This window comes from Jaculus jaculus, chromosome 15 (genome assembly GCF_020740685.1).
Source record: "Jaculus jaculus isolate mJacJac1 chromosome 15, mJacJac1.mat.Y.cur, whole genome shotgun sequence".
NCBI lineage: Eukaryota > Metazoa > Chordata > Mammalia > Rodentia > Dipodidae > Jaculus > Jaculus jaculus.
Window position 1 is genome coordinate 39,449,704 of NC_059116.1, and position 19,660 is coordinate 39,469,363.

The window sequence follows — 19,660 nt, forward strand, 5'->3', positions numbered from 1 at the left end:
CTATCTCTCTCCTCTCTAACTCTTGTATATTAGTTATGTTTTTCCTCAGTTCCTTAGTGGACACTGACCTGTAACCCCCACTTCCAGCTTGGGCCTACCATCCACAATGAGATTTTGATCAGAGAAACCTACAAGGTTTTTCAAAACAATGACAGACTTCTGTCAGAGTACTTGATGACCCACCAAAGGCCAGTGGTAAGACCCTATTGCTGAAGACTCCATATGCAGCTGACGCATAAAATGGAATGACATGGCTGGAAGCCAGGAGAGAGTCAGTCCCCAGACAGTCAGCGTGTCTAGTGCCAGAAGGTGCTACATAGGCGACTGGGGGAAATGACCAAGATCTGTCCAAGCAACACATTGTTTAACGTAATTAGCAACAAATAACCATATGTGATGCCCACACAAGTGCAATAGTGGTACACAGCCATGGTTGGGAACCAACTGCTCTTGATTTGGCTAACTGATCCCCTCAGTGGTACTAGACCCATAGCTGGAGCTGGGAAACATGTCAGAACCATACCCAAACACAAGCCCACTCTACAATATCAAGCTACCATCAATCACAGGATACAAGAGGGCCTACACCTATCATACTGTCTATCAAAAAAGTATGTGTTATCTCAATTTTCCGGGGGCCAACTTACTCTCCGTTGGAGAATCTGCTTCTCTTTTCTAGATAGATGCAGATCCTAAGAAGAGAGCTGCCCCAACATACCTCAAAAGGGACCTAACTGAAACTAAGGACAACTGGCAAAATAAGCAAGCCAAAGTCTTAATACAAGATTTGAAATTCTGAGACTGCTTTAGGAAAACAGTGAAAATATTTTAAATAAATTCATGGGAATGAATTTTCTAACAAAAAAGACTCCAGCAGCACAGGTAATAATTAAAATTGAGTTTCATAGAAATAAAAACATTGCGTGCAAAAACTATAGCATTGTTAAGAGACACACTAAAGAATAGGAAAATTTTGACATTATGCATACACACACACACATACACACCTCAGTATTCATATGTAGAATGTATAAAAACTCAAAAAATTTAAAAAAATACTTAGACACCCTATCAATAAGTGAGCAAATGAATGAAACAGTTGCTTAAGAAAGAAACACAGCCAATGAATATTTAAAAATTTTCAACATCCTTAGTCTTGAAGGAAATGAAAATTAAAACATCTTTGGAGGTATCACCATATCTGATCAAAAGCTATATTACAAAGCTATAGTAATAATAACAGCATGATACTGGAATAAAAACAAGAGTATAGACCAATGGAATAGAATAAAGGACACATATTTGGGGTCAAGTAAATACAGCTACTTGATATTTCACAAAGGCCCTAACAATATAGGCTGTGATAAAGACAGCATCTTCAACAAATGATGGTGGACAACCTGGATAACCATATGAAATAAACTGAAACTTGATTCATATATCTTGCCATACACAACAATTTGGAAAGCAATATGGAGCCTCCTAAAAAATGACTATAGAGTTACAAACAGACCCAGTTATTCCCTTACTGGGCATGTACCCTAAAAGCTCCACACCTCAGTCAGAGAGGTTTGCTCAACCATCTTTATAGATGCTCAATTCATAATACCAAAGAGCTGGAATCAACCCAGATGTTCATCATTAGACGAATGGATAACTAAGATGTGGTATATGTACATGATGGAATTCTACACAGCAGTAGGCAAAAACAACAATGAAATTTGAAGAAAATAGTCAAACCTGGAACAAATAATTTTCACTGAACTCACAAAATCACAGAACGATAATCACCACATACTCTCACTCATCTACAGCCCTAACCTGAATTTTCCCAAGTTGCCAATATACCTATCAAGAATATGGAGGTCCAGACAATAGGGAGGGAAGGGAGCGTACGGTAAAGTGGGGGTGGGGTGGGGTAAGGCACACAAAATGACCGAAAATAAACCTCTACATCCTATTAGACAGACCATATGATTGAACCTTCTCCAGGCCCTTAGAGGGAACACCAGATTCACAAGCACCCCAGAGGGTATGATGAAAATAGTCAATTATCTCCTCTTGTTTATGCTTCCCTCTCTCTCTCTCTCTCCCTTCCTCCATTGCTCCCTCCCTATTTTATATCACTTATCCTTTTCTTCCTTCTCTTCTTGGGTGCTGACCTGTAACTCCCAGTACCAGCAGGGGGATATCATCCACAATGAGCTTTTGATCACAGAGACCTACAAAATCTCCCAAAAGATACTTTTGGCCAGAGCACTTGATGACCCAGCATATTTTAGTGATAAGACCCTACTGCTGGAGACACCATATACTGTTGGCATGTATCATGGAGCAACAGGGCTGTAAGCTGGAAGACAGTCAGTCCCCAGACAGTTAGCACATCTATTGCCAGAAGGTGCCACATGAAAGAATGGGGTTAATGGCCAATATCTGTCCAAGCAAGGCATGGTCTAACCGGCATAGGAGCAAACAACCTGATGTGATGCTCATACAAGTGCAATAGTGGTACATAGCCATGGTGGGAAAACAACTGCTCTCGATTTGGCTAACTGATCTGCTCAGTGGAACAGAACCCATAGCTGGAGCTGGGACCCAAGTGAGAACCATATCCAAAAATTAGCCCACTCTCCAAAAGCTCTCTAAAAAAACAATGGTTCTCACATTTAATTGGAAATAACTTTACTCTCTGTTGGAGAATCTGCTTCTCTTTTTCAGATAGACACAGATCCTAAGGAGGTAACTACCCTATCTTACCTCAAAATAGTCCCAGCTGAAACTAAGAATAATTAGGGAAACAGGCAAGAATGCTGTTTTCTTGGCAAACTGGGAACCAGCACAACAATTAAGGAGATACACACACAGAACATTAAACTCCTACCAAACCAGATATCCAGAGACACAGAGGTGCCCAAGATCTCAACATGGAAGCAGAACTAATATCAACACATCAAGGCTCAGGGAAATTTGTGGAAGAGGGAGTGGAGAGAATGTCAGAGCCACACATTGGGTCATGACACACAGAGACTTTCCCTCCTACCCCAAACTAAAGGCTAACCCCAAAATGCACAACCTAGATACTCCAACATGGAGGGTCCCTGTGGAGGGGGGAGGACAGGGAGGAGGCTAACAATGGTACCAACTTCACCATATTCATTTACTACAAAAATAAAAAAATTAAAGATTTTTAAAAAATAATAAAAGAAAAGATAACTAGTGTTTAAAAAACAATAAGTAATAAAAAAGATACCATAGGTTGAAGTCATAGACATTGGGAGTAGGAAGAATAGGAAGCCAGATCCCTTTTGGGTATCCCTCATAGTGCTAGAAACTGTTATTCTAGCTGATAGGCTATAATGGTCACTAACAACCTCAACATGCAGTGGATTCTGAAAGGGATAAAATAAACATGCCAACCTAGATGCACACACCAGAGCAATAGTCAAACATAAGCTTTGGGGGTAACAAATTGCTCTGTTATTGGATATGAGGCCCACTTATTAGGAGGGAATTCATCACTGGAACTAAAAAAAAAGTCAGAATCCTATGGCACAGAAGCTCATAGACTCTAAAAGAAAGCTCTCAGTATTCTCTGACTAAAATGAGATTGCATGCCCATCAGAAAGATTTCTAGATGTCTAGGCCTATCCACTTTGGTCCATACAGTATATTCAAACTGTTACTGTTCATTACAAGCCTGATGGCCTGTTTGGTTCCCAAGAATCATCACAACAGAAGCAAAGTGGTGCATGGGGCTGTGATCTCAGTGTGTATATGACAATGGAATTTGGGGTCAAGAGAATCTGGAAGCTGCTAGCCCCACTACAGTGGTGCCCACACTGAGGCAAAAGAAGAGAAGATCCTGTTTCGAGGAAAAGGGAGAAGAGGAGAACACATACCCCCACACCAGTGGTTGTTTTCTGACCTCCACGTTTGTGCTGCATGTTTGCCCATGTGTACTTCCACACACATGTATATGTAAAATGCTTGCACACAGAAAAACTTCCATCAAATTTCCATATTTCATTATGGTATAACTTCTGGAGGTAATTTGTTTAGGTTAGAGTGGCAATAGGCTCAAACATAGGGTCTTTCACTGTGTTAACATTGAGCTATATTCCCCCCTTTTTTTTCAAGGCAGGGTCTCACTGTAATCTACACTGACATGGAATTCACTACACAGTCTCAGGGTGGCCTTGAATTTATGGTAATCCTCCTACCTCTGCCTCCTGAGTACTGGAATTAAAGGCATGCACCACCACAGCCTGACCCATTCCTTTTTTATTCATTTTTTAGAGACAGAGGCTCATTACCTTGCCTAGGCTATCCATGAACTCACCCTGTAAATGAGGCAAAGCGTTGAGTTTTCAACTTCCTCAGAAGATTCTGGAGTACCTGTGATCATAGGTCTTCAAAATCATGTGAAGTTTCACAATTATTTTTTTTTCTTTTTCTTTTTCCATATGTATTAGCAATATACATTAGACTTACTAGGGAGAATAATAAATTATGTATTTACAAAATAAGTAGCATTTTAAAATATCTTTTAAGACAGAACAAATGAAGATTATGACATAAATTAATACATTTTTTCTATTTTTATTAGTTTGTGTGCGTGAATGCAAGGTATGCATATGTGTGATGTTTGTGTGTGATTGTGTGTGTATGATGTGTTTATGTGTGCATGCTTGGCCCAGCATAAATGAAGGTCAGATGAGAACCACAGGGTTTTTCTCCTCTCCTTTCACATTCATAGGAGAAGGGGTCTCTCTCTTGCTTTGCCATGGCTTGTTACTTTCCCTATTCTCCTGACTGTACTTCTCATGTTGTGGCCTGTTAGGATTAAAGATCTATGGGCCTGTTTGATTCCTACTTAGTAAGTGGGCACTAAGGAGGATCAAACTTTGGTTGGCAGCCTTTCAAGTAAGCTTATATAACCACTGAACCATCTCAAACACTTACCTTTACGGAGTGTAAATCCATGTCATTTCTTGTATTCCTGTGCCTTTGAGGTGTGCACCACCTGCAGTTTTACAAATAGACACATTGTAATGCTAGCCTTTCATTTTTGCTCAGAAAGTACTTGGTGATTCTTGAGTCTATTTTGCATCAAACATGAACATATATGTTTAAGCTACATATACAATTCTTACTCGTTTTTTCACTATTAAATAAGGTGTAATTTCTGCACTGATGTTTACTACATTTGTTATACATTCCATATATATATATATATATGTCAGTCAATCTCAATAGATTTACTTATCTTTTTAAAGCCTGTGTTCTTACTGCAAATCTATCCTCAACATATTATAATAAATTTTCAATTGATTTTTTTCTGAAAGATCAAATACTGCCTTATTATTCTAAATTAGTCATTATAGGACACTAGCTTAGAAGAGTTTTCATATTGCCAGAATACTTGTGAACTATTATTGTCATTAATTTATATTCAGTCATTTGAATATTGTTACCTGATGATGGTTTAGTGATTAAGGCAGTAGCTTGTAAAGCTTGCTAGCCTGGGTCTGATTCTCCAGTGCCCTCATAAATCAAGATACACAAGGTGGGATATGCACCTGGATCAGTTTTGCAGTTGCAAAACTACTTGTAATGCCCATTGAATCTCTGTTTTTCTATCTCACTTACCTGTTCACTCTCAATTTTGTTCTTCTCTCTTTTTTTTTTTTAAATTTTGTTGTTCTCTCACTCACTGTCTCTGTAAAATTAAAAAAAAAAAAAACTGGTTTGAGATCCTATCTCACCCCATTTATAATTACTATCGTCATGAAAGAAGGCAATTGCTGGCGAGAATGTGAGATTGTGGGGAAAGAGGATCCTTTAAACCCTGTTATTAAGAATCAAATGTACACTGGGTGTGGTGGTGCACACCATTAATCCCAGCACCGAAGTGGCAGAGATAGTAAGGTTGGTCTGAGTTCAAAGCCAGCCTGGGGGTACTAATTGAGTTCCAGGTCAGCCTTGGCTACAGTGAGATCCTAACTCTAAAAAAGGGGGTGATTAAAGACTGAAGAAATGTACTAACACACCCAGCTAACAAGCTAATATTATAAAACCATAATGTTATTTTTAAGTGATCTGTGCAATGTCATGCATTTTATCAGTTGGTTATTAGCAATGGATGTACATTGTAGGGAAGAACTATAAAAACAAAGGGCATTCCCTACATCATGCTTGCAGTCATGGCATGTGGGCCTTTCCAATCATGGAATGATGCATAGCTTTGGGGTAAATACTTTTCTGAAGAACATGCAGTTTATTAGCCCTATTGGAGATGGAGTATGAACGAGAAAGGGCAAGAAAATGATGAGTATAATATCCTCAACATTTGGCATTTCCTCCGTGGTCTTGATCTGAAGATGAAAATAGGACAGTTTCCCCCACATTTTTCACATGGTCGACAATTGTATTTATCTGAAAACATGCTAGAGTGGGCCAAAGGAAGTAGTCAAGTGGGTTGGCCAGCTGTCGGGCTTTATACTAGGTATTTTAACCACGTTTTCATGGCATGTGTGTCTCCTCATCATATATTGATTCCTAGATACATTTTGAAAATTTTTAAATATTTGAGAAAACTGTAATTTCCATGAATTTGTTTCCATATGCTTATAATAAAGACATTATACAATAGATCAAAATCACTATGATCATCAGGCACTAAAAATAAATTTTTCATGTTCCAATCTGCTAAAATTTTATCTGGTTTTAAAGGAGTACCTTATAGGCATTTCCCTGATACATATCTTCATTCCTAGATCCTGCCTTCAATGTGCACTGTGCCCGGTTGTCCTGAGTTCAGGGAATCCCATCAGGAGGGACAAGCTGCCTGCTGCTTCGATTGCTATCGGTGTCCAAAAAATGAGATTTCTAGTGACACAGGCAACTGCATGTGAGAATAAAAAAACATACCTCAGATTGATTATATTCTATAACATATGTGGGGATTTCAAGGGTCCTGGAAGGAAATTCCATAGAAAAAAAAAACCGCCAGGCTTGGGGGCACATGCTTTTAATCCCAGCACTGTGATATAGAACACTAAAACCCTTGATTGTGAGAAACAAAACTTCATCTCCATTTTTTTATTTTTTTATTTTTATTTTTTTAAATTTTTTATTTATTTCTTTGAGAGCGACAGACACAGAGAGAAAGACAGGTAGAAGGGGAGAGAGAGAATGGGCGCGCCAGGGCTTCCAGCCTCTGCAAATGAACTCCAGACGCGTGCACCCCCTTGTGCATCTGGCTAACGTGGGACCTGGGGAACCGAGCCTTGAACCGGGGTCCTTAGGCTTCACAGGCAAGCGCTTAACCGCTAAGCCATCTCTCCAGCCCTTCATCTCCATTTTAAGTGTCAGTTGTACATACCTTGTGGATGAGAGATACTTTTTAGAGGAAAATTTATTGAATTACTGAAGAAATACACACCCTATTACTTCAACACATTGTTTTAACTTAAACTGATTCTAAATTAATTGCTGAGAGTATTTTCTCACGAAAACCATTTTAAGAACTAAACATTATTAATCTCCAGAGTGGAATTGCTCATATGATGTTAATGCACCTATTTTTTATTTGTTTTCAGTATGCCCAAGGTCCCATCCACCCCTGAGTCCTTCCTCACCCATTCCATTTCTAGCAGGTCCCTGCCAAAGAGTACATTTACAGACTTGATGTTTGCACTGGCATGCACACAGTAGAGCAGGACTATGGATGGCTGTATTTCCTGTTGTCTTTTGGTCCCACAAGGGAAAGGTACAGAGATGAACACTGAAGATGGACCAATCAGAGACTGTCATGAATGTGCAACTATGACCCATGGGCTGATGTCAGTGTTTGAATAATAGAGGTTTATAATGGGAGAAGAATTTGGAAGCTGATCTTATTTGCTAGGGGAGTTACAGATGGAAATAATTAACAATACAATTAGAACTAGCTAAAAGTTTAACTGTGAATTCTTTTCATTACAGCATATGCTTTTAAGCTTTTAATTAGCAATCTTTTTTTCATAAAGATGATTTTCCAGAATCAAAATCTCTCACACCATGCTTCCCTTTCTCTTTCTGATTCCTCCCTCCACTGAATCTCTTTTCTTCCACACTAGGCTCCCTCATTTTTCAGTGTCATCATTTCTCCTTCTTTGTGCCGTGCTTGTGTAGGTTAGTGTCAGCCACTGTGAGGTAATAAGTATCATGGCCAAATATCATGGAATATCCGGTGGAAAGATTGTTAGAGCTACGAGTTGGGACATTATTCACAGATGTACTGCCTTTTCCCCATAACTGATGGCTTCCCCCACAATTCATGACCCACAATCCCCATGGGGATTACCTGCATCCCCAGCGAGGAAGGTCCCTTTGGAAGGGAGCAGGAAGGAAGGGAAGGAAGGTACCAACATGTGCTGTTTACATACTGAGCTTGCCCATAGCTAATAAAAGAGTAAATGAATAAATACCATGACCCTTTTGTTTCTAGAAGACATTATTAAAAGCAGTCCTACCCTTCCTTGGGCTATTATTTCCTTCCCACCTCCTTTTCTGGACTCTGACCGTGGAGGGCGAGATATAAATGTCTTACTGCTGGGCACTTCCCCATCTCTGCTCAGCATTTTGATGAGTTTTGAGAGTTTGTAGTGGTCACCATAATCCAAAAATGAAATCTTCACTAACTATGGGCATAAAGATATATCTATTTAATCTGACAACACGACTAGTTTCCCGCCACCCAGGGCTTGTGACCTCCACAGTTAGGGATCTTGATTCATTTTTCAGTGTCACACATGAATTCTTTCCCACAAGGTTGGGCTAAAATCTATTCAGGGAGTATTTGATTCCCACACATCGAACATGCTTGCATTGTACCAGTTGGTGTATTTTGTCTAGATAGCCAGGCATGAAACTTGCAGTGTCCACCAGTGGTTAATACTGTTGGTGACTTTTTTTCCCCTCAAACAAGCTCCATAGCCAAAGCATGTTTTAATACTGCTCTTTATGATTTTATGATTTAGTTGTCAATGGTGTAGATACAATGTCAAAAATGGGATTGAAACAAATAGGAACAGTTATTTTTAATGCCAGTGGATAATGAAAGAAAAAAGTAATTAAACATAATGCTCTATTATAAGTGAAATCATAAAATTGTAGCTATACAAATGACACCATTATGTTAAGTGTACAATTCAAATGATATGACTAGTTATGTATTTACTAGTGGCTAAATACTAAATTACCATTTTATCAATTTCTTCTCATTAGACATTTTTTATGTGATAAATAAACTAAAAATGTTGGATGGCCTATATCCTATGTAAAATTATGGTATTTGTCACTCAAGCATGAAAGCCTGAGTTCTGATCTCCAGTGCCAATAAACAGACAAGAGTGGTGGCCACATGGGAGAGGTGAAAACAGTAGGAGCCTAGCATTTGGTGTCTGACTAGTCTAGTGAAATTTTTGAGCTCCAAATAACGTAATGTACACTATCTCAAGAAAATTGGGTGGAGATCATTTGAGAAGGCCACCAGTGCTAAACTCTAAACAGCAAATCCCTAAACATGCAGGTCCATGCACACACAGGAAGAAGCATGTAAAACACACATACATATGTGTATATGTGCACACACATGCACCACATATACACACATGCACACACCAAAAGGAAATAAAGGTATCTTCATCATTGTACATATTCAATATAAAAACATATTCTTTAAATTTATCTTATAAGCAAATATATTTACAAATAAACATTATCATAAGTAATAGCAAAATTTCCATCGTATAGATAACAGTAAGGACTTCTTACTTGTCTCACCACAGGTCACGTTTATTCCTTGGAAATTTGGTAACTGATTTTCTTCAACCTCATTTCTCAATAATGCCTTGAATAAATTACCAAGACAAAAAATTATGGAGGCAAAATTTAATAAAATGCACAGAAGCTATCTATGTCCTCTCAAAACTAATTTGCAAAACCCTGTCCAAGGTGATGGTGCACAGCTGTTGGTGACAAGTATATTCTGGTTCTATTTACATTCATAGAATGATTATCATTTAAATGATGGAGGTGGAAGATTTGAATGTCCCTACTGTGAATATACCATACAGAGCTCCACCTAGAGACCGAGAGTAGACTGTGCGAGCTTTCACACTAACCTTGGAATGTACAGTCTTCATATTTGTAAGTATTGCATTCAGAATTTATGAATTATCCTGTTTAATCTATTATTCGACTTTTATTGAGGCAAGAATTCACTCTAGCCAAGACTTACATGGAAATCGCTGTGTAACTCCAGGCTGGCCTCATGCTCTCAGTGGTCTTCCAACCTGTGCCTTTCAAGTGAGTGATTTAAGGTATGAGGTACCACACTTAACAGTTAAGAATTTTATTATGACTCTGAATGTGTTGATACAAGGAGTATTAAGATAATTAAACTATTTCATATATGTGGGATAAGAGAAAATGACAATGGTTCCAAGGTGCCCTTCACCATATATGTGAGGTCAATTAATTTTGAGTCATGTCTTCAGGATAATTCACTTATCTTGCTTCCAATGCCAACACAGAAGGAACAGTTTTCTGTCATGCTGGACACACTTATGTGAGACATCAGTGACACATGAAAACTGGAGCTGTACTGATGAGGCTTTGCTCTCTGCCTCAGACATGGTGTGTGAACTGTCCAGATGATCAGTATGCCAATGTAGAGCAAACCCATTGCCTGTAGAAATCTGTGACCTAGTTGGCTGATGAAAACCCCTTGGAGATGGCTCTGGCCTGTCTAGCCCTGGGCTTTTCTGCACTCACAGCTGCTGTTTTTGGGGTCTTTGTAAAGCACCAAGACACTCCCATTGTGAAGGCCAATAACCGCACCCTCATCTACATCCTGCTCATCTCCCTCAAATGCTGTTTCCTCTGCTCCTTCCTCTTCGTTGGACGTCCCAACTCTGTCATCTGCGTCCTGCAGCAGATCACATTTGGAGTTCCCTTCACTGTGGCTGTCTCCACTGTCTTGGCAAAACAGCTATTGTGGTTCTGGACTTCAAGGTCACCGCTCCAGGAAGCATGAGGGGCTGCTGGTATCAGTGACACCTAATGTCATCATTTTCCCTTGCACCCTGGTACAAATTACTCTCTGTGCAGTGTGGTCAGGGTCCTCAGCTCCTTTTATTGACACAGACGCACACTCTGAACATAGACACATCATCATCATCTGCAACAAGGGCTCAGTCACTGCCTTCCACTACATCCTGGGATACCTGGGATCTGTAGCCATAGTGAGCTTCAGTGTGGCTTTCTTGGCCAGGAACCTGCCTGACACCTTCAATGAAGCCAAGTTCCTGACTTTCAGCAAGCTGGTGTTCTGCAGTGTGTGGGTCACCTTCCTTCCTGTCTACCAAAACAGCCAAAGGAAATTCATGGTGGCTGTGGAAGACTTTTCAATCTTGGCCTCCAATTCTGGGCCCTTAGGCTGCATTTTTTTCCCAAGTGCTACATTAGTTTACTAAGACCAGTTTCTCTTCACAAGGTCATATATACAAACAATTCTTGTAACTATATCTTCCCATAAAAATATAAACTAAGGTTACTATATAGACTGGAGACATCAGAGCATTATTTTTGTTTTAAACCCAATGTGTTGTTGCACCTACACAATTGAGTTTCACTTGTTCCCAATGATGGTTATGTATCATATGAGTGGTATAATATGAGTTACTTAGACAAGTCAAATCTTGTATCAGAAAGACAAGGCTTAGCCAGGTGTGGTGGCGCTCGCCTTTAATCCCAGCTCTCCAGAGGCAGAGGATCACTGTGAGTTCGAGGCCACCCTGAGACTACATAGTGAATTTCAAGTCAGCCTGGGCTAGAGTGAGACACAGATATGAAACTGTCATGAAGAAAATTCTTGCATTTGCTTACATATTTGTTTACATAGGATAGTAATGCCGTGTGTGTGTATGTGTGTGTGTGAGAGAGAGAGAGAGAGAGGGAGAGAGAGAGAGAGAGAGAGAGAGAGAGAGAGAGAGAGAGAGAGAGAGAGAGAGAGAGAGAGAAAGAGAGAGAAAGAGAGAGAGAAAGAGAGAGAGACTTGGGATATTATAAACATTACCCAGTATCAATGGCTACGGTTTGAGGTCACTTCTTTCCCAAGAGTCCATGGGAGGATACCTACTTCTCAGTGTGAGACAGAGTTGAAGTTAAGTTATTTAGAAGTGTACCTCAGTGACTTGTGGTAACTATTCCTTCCTCACTCTGCATTCCCATCTCACCTTGAGGTTTGCGCTCATATGTATTCCCACTATTATGATAAACTTCATTTTGAGTTCTACAGCAACATGCAACAGACTGGGAAATACTATTGGGGTGTTTTGACTCTCAAACATCTCAATAGCTTTTATAATGCAAAGTGGATTTCAAATGTGAGAGTGAGGCATGTTTGGGGATTCCGGAGAGGTTCCACAAGTCTATGAACACAAATTTGGGGTCCTATTGTTTTTTTTAAGAAAGAATTGATAAAGATGAACTCAAGCAAGATAAATTACATATTATTGATTTATGGAAAATCAAAATTGTGGGGCTTATTTAAGAAATATTATGATCTAACATGAAGGCTAGAACAGAGCTATAATCACATGGGTAGTAGGAAGCATGCCCTCATGTAGAAAACACTGTTTAGTTTATCATCTAAGAAAAGTGTTTATTTTAGAGAAAGACTGGAATATACATGTGGAGAGGAATTCATAAAGCCTGTTTAAATAGATAACAAGGCTTTCAAGAAAAGACTAGAGTGGAGGCACAGCACATGGAGAGTACCTAGGATCTTAAATAGGGAGACTTAGAAGATACAGACATAGTATCTATCTTATGTTTCCCCATGGAAGAAAGGTAAGAGGGAAAATGATTGGAGTTAAGGAAGAATAATAGAGTAAGAATATGAAAGTAGAGGCCAAGAAATTTAGGTGAGAAATCTTAAGGAGGAAAGGGAGTTGTACTCAAGGTTATCCCAAGTTTAGAGACGCAGGTAACAGGCCTAGAGTTAGTGAAAGCATCTACACAGTAAGTCTGGAGTATAAGGAAAATAGAGACATGGTAGATTTAGAGAGCAGAGGAAAATAATACATGTATTAAAGTGAGAAATTATCCCACACTAAAAAGTAGAGGCAAGCCAAAAAGTTCCTCCAGACTAAGAAACACTGTTGTATTCTCCAGACTGAGTGGAGGTAGAGGCCAGGCTCACATTTATTCTCCTGGCCTGAGTAAGGAGAGGCAGGCAGAGATAGAATCCAGAGAAGACCACAGCCTTTATGGTATGGAAAATGTATTCCTTTGTCAGATTGAGGTATGCAAGGGGACAGCCTGATTGGTTTGTAGATGAGGAGGAAGGACCCTGGGGCCAGCCCTCCTGGACTGTCTATCTAGGGAGCATGCTAGACTGTGAGCAGCAGGGGTGGACACTACAGATCAGTTCAATGAGACACAAGTTCTTTTCCCTTCAAGAGTTCCATTCTGTGCCAGAGCAAAGTGGCAGGTAGGGTGGCATCTCCTCGGTCTCTTTGGTCCTGAATTTCTAAGTGAAACTGTCTCAAAGAAACAAAATTTCTCTTATCTCCCTACAAGAGGATAGAACTAGCTATGAAAATGAGAAAGTATTCGGGAACCCAGAGCATTCACCAGGATATAAATTAGGTCTGCCACTTGCTACTGATGATGTTATTTTGGGACAAGATGCACCATCTCTGTTGACTGTTATGAGACACTGTGTAGAAATAAGAAAAACTTGCTGTGAGTACTAGCCTTGGAGAAACATTACAATCTGGACTTTGAATATCAGAATCAAGGTAAATTCAAAAAGGTGAATCACCATCTCAACTTATTCCCACCTTAATACTGTTTTACAGTTCCTGCAGGGACCCACTGGAGTTTCAGTGTAATGACATATGAGCCGTAGTCAACCCTGTTCTGGATTTAAGAAACTACACATATAAATTAAATATTTGAGACAATTTCAATGACACCAGTGCAAAGCTAATTCAATGTAGTGTATTAATTGGTCTAGCATTCACAGAACACTGAATTAAACCCCAATGTCACAAAAAAAGATTCAAAAATATAACCTAGATAGTTTGGACAATGTAGTAGTTTGAATTTATAACCCTCAATACAGTCAAATATTTTATTAGATATTGTTACTTCGATTTTGAGCCACCTGCTTGAAGAGGTGTCACTGTGGGTGGATCCTGGGTTCCAGCCCTAAGGTTTTACTGGAGTCCAGTGTGAATTCCACCATAAAGTACACAGAGTAATTTCTATCTTGGTCTCTTATAGTTTGTCTACTAGTTTTGCTCTTGCTTTTGGTGATACTGGTGTTTTTTTTCACTTTCACCATTAAGCAACATCCCCTGTATGGGTCAGCTGGAAATAAATCACTTCCTACAACCAACTGTTGTCACAGTAGGGTATTTTGAAGGAATATTTGGCACAATGAATGTAACAATGTGGCATCATAATGTGAAAGTGAGTAGTTACGATGTTACAGTACTGTACAGTGATGGCCCAGTTGTTTTGTTAAGTGTATTAGGGTACTGAGATATCACAGAGAGGCACCATGACATCATTTCTGGATGTTGTGTTGTAATATTGGGGCTGTCCAATGCCATGCAGTATCAGACTTCCATATGATGATGTCACTGTTGTGCACTTCGACGTAGCAGTAGGTTATTGTGACACCACAGTTGGGCATGTTGATATCACTAGTGGTACTTGTGATGTTCCAGTTAGAAGTCTCATATCACAAGGACATGGTATAGGAGCTGTAAGATGTTTCAATGTTATATGCAGGCTTATGATATCACAGTGTAGGAATTTCCCTGTCAGAGTCAAGTATTGTTATTTAACAGTTGGAGTTTTGATGTCACAATGCACATTGCAGTATCCTAGTAAGAATTTGCATATAACAATATAGTTTTGTGATGCCATTGAAGAGTATTTTGATGTCAATATAGGACTTTGTGATGTCACAGGGAAGCATGGTGGTGACAGTCAGATATTGTGATGTCACAGTTTGGTATTGTGACTCCACAATTGCCACTATATTGTCAGCAAGTGCCTTTAACTGCTCAGTCATTTCTCTAGCTCCTTTTGATGGCTTTATGCCTGGCAGCCCACATATTATTTTCCAGCAGTATGAAAAATTGCTGACACTTCCATCATGATCACTAAGCATCATGTGAATGCAGCCTGTGGTGTCCTCAGCGATAGATTTTACCATTTAGGTTTCATAGATATCCAAGCACTTTCCCACTGACCTGTATTATTTTGGAACCCTCATGTCCCTCTCTAACCAACAACACACTGCTGAAGGTAACCCAGTTCTAGCACTGGAATTTACCAGAAACAGCCTAGGGTTTTAGAGTAAAGCTTTCCCACTCCTATGTGGTGTTTCTACCCAAATGACCTCTTTCTCTTTATATGCCCTCCTATTACCCCACTTTGATTCTCCTCCCTCAAGATTCTGGTTTTCATACTAGTACTAGTGATGCTTACTACATTATGAATCATATTTTTCATATAGATTACATATATAAGAGGCTCTTTCTCAGTATGGTTACTCAAACAGTATAATTTTTCCAGGTACATCCACTTTGCAAATTTCATTTTTTATTATCACCAAGTAGAATTCTATTGTGTATAGATACCATAAATACATTATCTATTCATCAGTTGAATGGTATCTGGGATGATTCAATTTCAAAAGTATTATGAATAGAGTAACAACAATCATGTCTGTGCAAGTTTACATATAGTAAAGAGTTTCCACCTGAGATCATATCCTGTGGATCAAGTGGTGCATATGTTTTGATTTTCAATTATTTTATTAATGAAAAAATTTTTTGTATGGTCAAATCATGACAAGAACCTTCCATGCTGAATTCTGTAGTACAAATATTCATTTCTGACACCCCCACAAATGAATGACTATTGTATTTTCTCCACACCCTTGACAGGACTTTCAATGTGACTTTTTTAGATGATAGCCAGATTTACTCATGTCAGATAGAATCTCCATCTGGTTTTAATTTGTATATTCTTGATGGCTAGAGAACTTGAACATGTTTTAGATGTGTATTTTCCTTATGTATTTCTTTGAAAGGTCTCGGCTCAGTTCGTTAACACATTTTGTGACCATACATATTGATTTTTAATTGCTTAGTTTTTACTATATTATGTGCAGATTCTAAATATTAAACTACACCCAAATGTAGAGCTGGTGAAGATATTTTACAGTGTTTTATGTTTCCTCCTGTTCTCTTTATGCTTTGCATAATTGTAAAATTGCTTTTTAAATCATGTGATCCTAATGGTTGAGAGTCTTATTCCCTGTGTTATTGAGTTCTTATTCAGAATATCTTTGAAATGCTTATACCTTGGAATATTCTCCTTACATTTCCTTCTGACCATTTTAGTCTTTTATGTCTTATTTTGAGGTGGTTGATCCATTTGAGCTACATGTTCTGGAGTGAGAGAGTATATTGTTTTTTTCTTTCTTCCACCTTGATTGTACTGTTTCTCTAGCATTATTTGTTGGAAATTATTTCTTTTCTCACTTGAATTTTGCTTCTTTGTCCAAGACCAGGGAGACCTACTCATTATAATATATATTGGGGCTGGATAGGTGGATTAGGGGTTAAGGCACTTGGCTGTGTAGTCTAAGGTACCATGTTCGACTCTCAAGGTACCACATGAGCCAGACACAGGAAGGTGAGGCAAGCAAAAAGTCACACATGCCCACTAGGTGGCTCACGTGACTAGAATTCAATTGCAGTGGCTAAGGAATGCCAATTAGCTCTCTGTTTAAAATAAAAATAAAAATAGAATGTATATTTTGAACATCTATTATATTGTATTGATCTCTGTGTTTGCATTTTGGCCATTAACCATTTTTTTAAATTAATATGGCTTTAAAGTATGTTTTGAAACTGGTAGGGTGATGTAACCATGAGTATTCTTTTGGCTCACAACTTAGGTCCAAATGAGATTCAAATATGTCCACATCTTTTCCACATACCAATTCCTAAGACCTAAAATATCCTCATTATATTTACCCTTGTGAGTACCAGTCTTCTGCATCACTGGTTTTTCTCATTCCTAGGACATAATACCTGACCAGAAGCAGATGAAATAATGAAGCGATTCATTTTCCACCTACAGTTCCTGACAGTAGATTCCATCATGGTAAAGAAAACATGTTGGAAACAGGAAGATGATCAGAATAACTTCAACAGCAGAGATATAGATAAAAGAGGACAAGAAGTGTACCTAGATTCTAAAACTTTACTACTGCACACTTAGGACATTTCCTCCAGCATTTGTTTACCTCTTAAAGGATCCAGACTCGAAATATCCATTATGTATTCAAATACATAGCTTAAGCATCACATTTTTCATACAATACATCACAATGTTCCATTTTGAAATCACAATGCTACAATATAAAATAACATACCTCTATTGTGATTGACATCATGTGTTTTAAAATCTTAATTCCCCATTGTATCATCACAATACTGTGACATGACAATACCTTTAAGTGATTTCACATTGCAGAACTGGTATATAGCATTCCCCTCATATGATATCACAAATAAAATTATGATATCTCCAAGCCACATTGTCCCATTGGAATACTTACAGTGAGCAAGCAATGTGATATCACAAAGCCCCATGGACACATCAAAATGTCAGTAGTGGCACTAAAATTTCTCAGTGTAACATCACAATGTGCAAATATGACATCAGACTGCTACTCTTGGACATCGCATCCCAGTGTTAAATAACAGCTATCCACTGTGACATCACAAAACCTTATCATCACCTGGCAATGTTCTAGCAAGTCAACACAATGTCCAATTTTTACATCACAATGTAGTTCTGTCACATTACAATATCAAACTCTGGCATCAAAAATGGACTGATACCTCATACAGACACATTCAGAGATTATAATATCTTACTGTGGCATCACTTTGCCAAAATCTAACACCACAATAACTCATGGTGTCTTCAAAATGTCCCATTTCGACGTAATTCTGGATTGTGATACCAGGGTAACTAATGTTACATCATAATCCCAAAATGTGATACCATAAAATCCCATTGTGACATCCCGATGTCCCACACTGACTCACTATAGCCCACTAGGACATGCTGATATCTCTCTGTGTCATGCCAATTCACCTTTGAATGCATCATACCCAACTGTCACATCACAAAAAATGTGACACTACAATTTCATAATCCACTGATACACCATAATGCTACATTGTGACCCAATACAGTGACCTACAAATGCCATATAATGATGTCACTGTGGTTAGTTATTGTGATCAGACAGCTGAACATTGTAATGTCACAAAGCCCAGGCAGTGTGATGTCAAAATCTGTGCTTTATGATGCCACATATTCTTATCATGATGTCACAGTGGTGCAATGTGCTGACACAGTAGGGTATTGTGATAACATAGTGGGTACTCTGAGGTCACTTTGGGGCATATACTGGAAGAGCGGGGCATTGTGATGTCACATAGGGCCTTAGATCCATTGCTAGGGCGACAGGACGTTACAGTGAGGAATTATGATTATAAAATGTATATGTGCTGTCACAATAAGGCATTTTGAAGTCACACTGTGTACTTATCATGTCTCTATAGGGCATTATGATGTCAAATACGGTATTTTGCTGTCACAGTGGCAAAGTGGAGAATGGTATGTTACAATGAAGCACTGTGATATAGTATAACATTTGTGTGTTATTATTGTACCATGGGGTGTTCTGATGTCACATTAGGATATTGTGATGTCACAGTGAAGAATTGCGATATTATGAGTGGGAGGAAATATTTCTGAAGGGATTTGGTATATCAAATAGGTGTATTGTGCTGTTGAACTAGGTGCTCCCATTTACATAGGGGTGATGTTTTGTCACATTGAAGAATGTGGTGTCAGAGTATGGTAATGTGATGTCTTGTGGAGTATTTTTATGTAGCAGTTAGTCATTGAAAGGTTAATGTGTGTTCATATGTGACAGTGTGGTGTTACAATGATGAATTAGAATCATATGGAATTTTTATGTCACAGGAGATATTTTGATGTTAATGCTCCAGTGAAGTATGGTAGAGACACATTTGGAAATGTGATGTCACTGTGGAGTATTGTGATTAAATAATAAGCATTGCAAGGCAACAGTGAGGCATGATGATTCAAAGTGGGTCAGAATATTTTGCAAGATAGTATTATGATGTCACAGAAATAATGGTGATTCTATAGTTTGAATTTTTGCTATATTACCTCTCCAAATGGTCACTGTGATAGAAGGCTTAATAGTTATAAAATAGTGAAATTTGGATATCAAAGGACCTCCTAATAATATAAAGTCATAGGGTATTATGCAGTTAAAAAGGGCCATCGAGATGTTACATTCAGGCTTTATGATGTCAGTGTGGCAGATTGATTGTAAAATCTCCCCCATATGTGCTTATCACTAAGCCTTTTATGGAATCCCCAGCTGGTGGAGCATTTGGGAGGTACAGACCAGCTTGAGGTACAGTGTTGCAGGGCAGGACTTGGGTTGTCACAGAAAAGGCTTGGT

The 19,660-nt window shown here is 38.7% G+C and overlaps 1 pseudogene; it reads left to right on the forward strand.

The window, feature by feature from the left end:
• The first annotated feature begins 6,302 nt into the window (after positions 1 to 6,302).
• Positions 6,303 to 11,584, forward strand: LOC123455053 (annotated as a pseudogene).
• Positions 11,585 to 19,660: the final 8,076 nt, after the last annotated feature.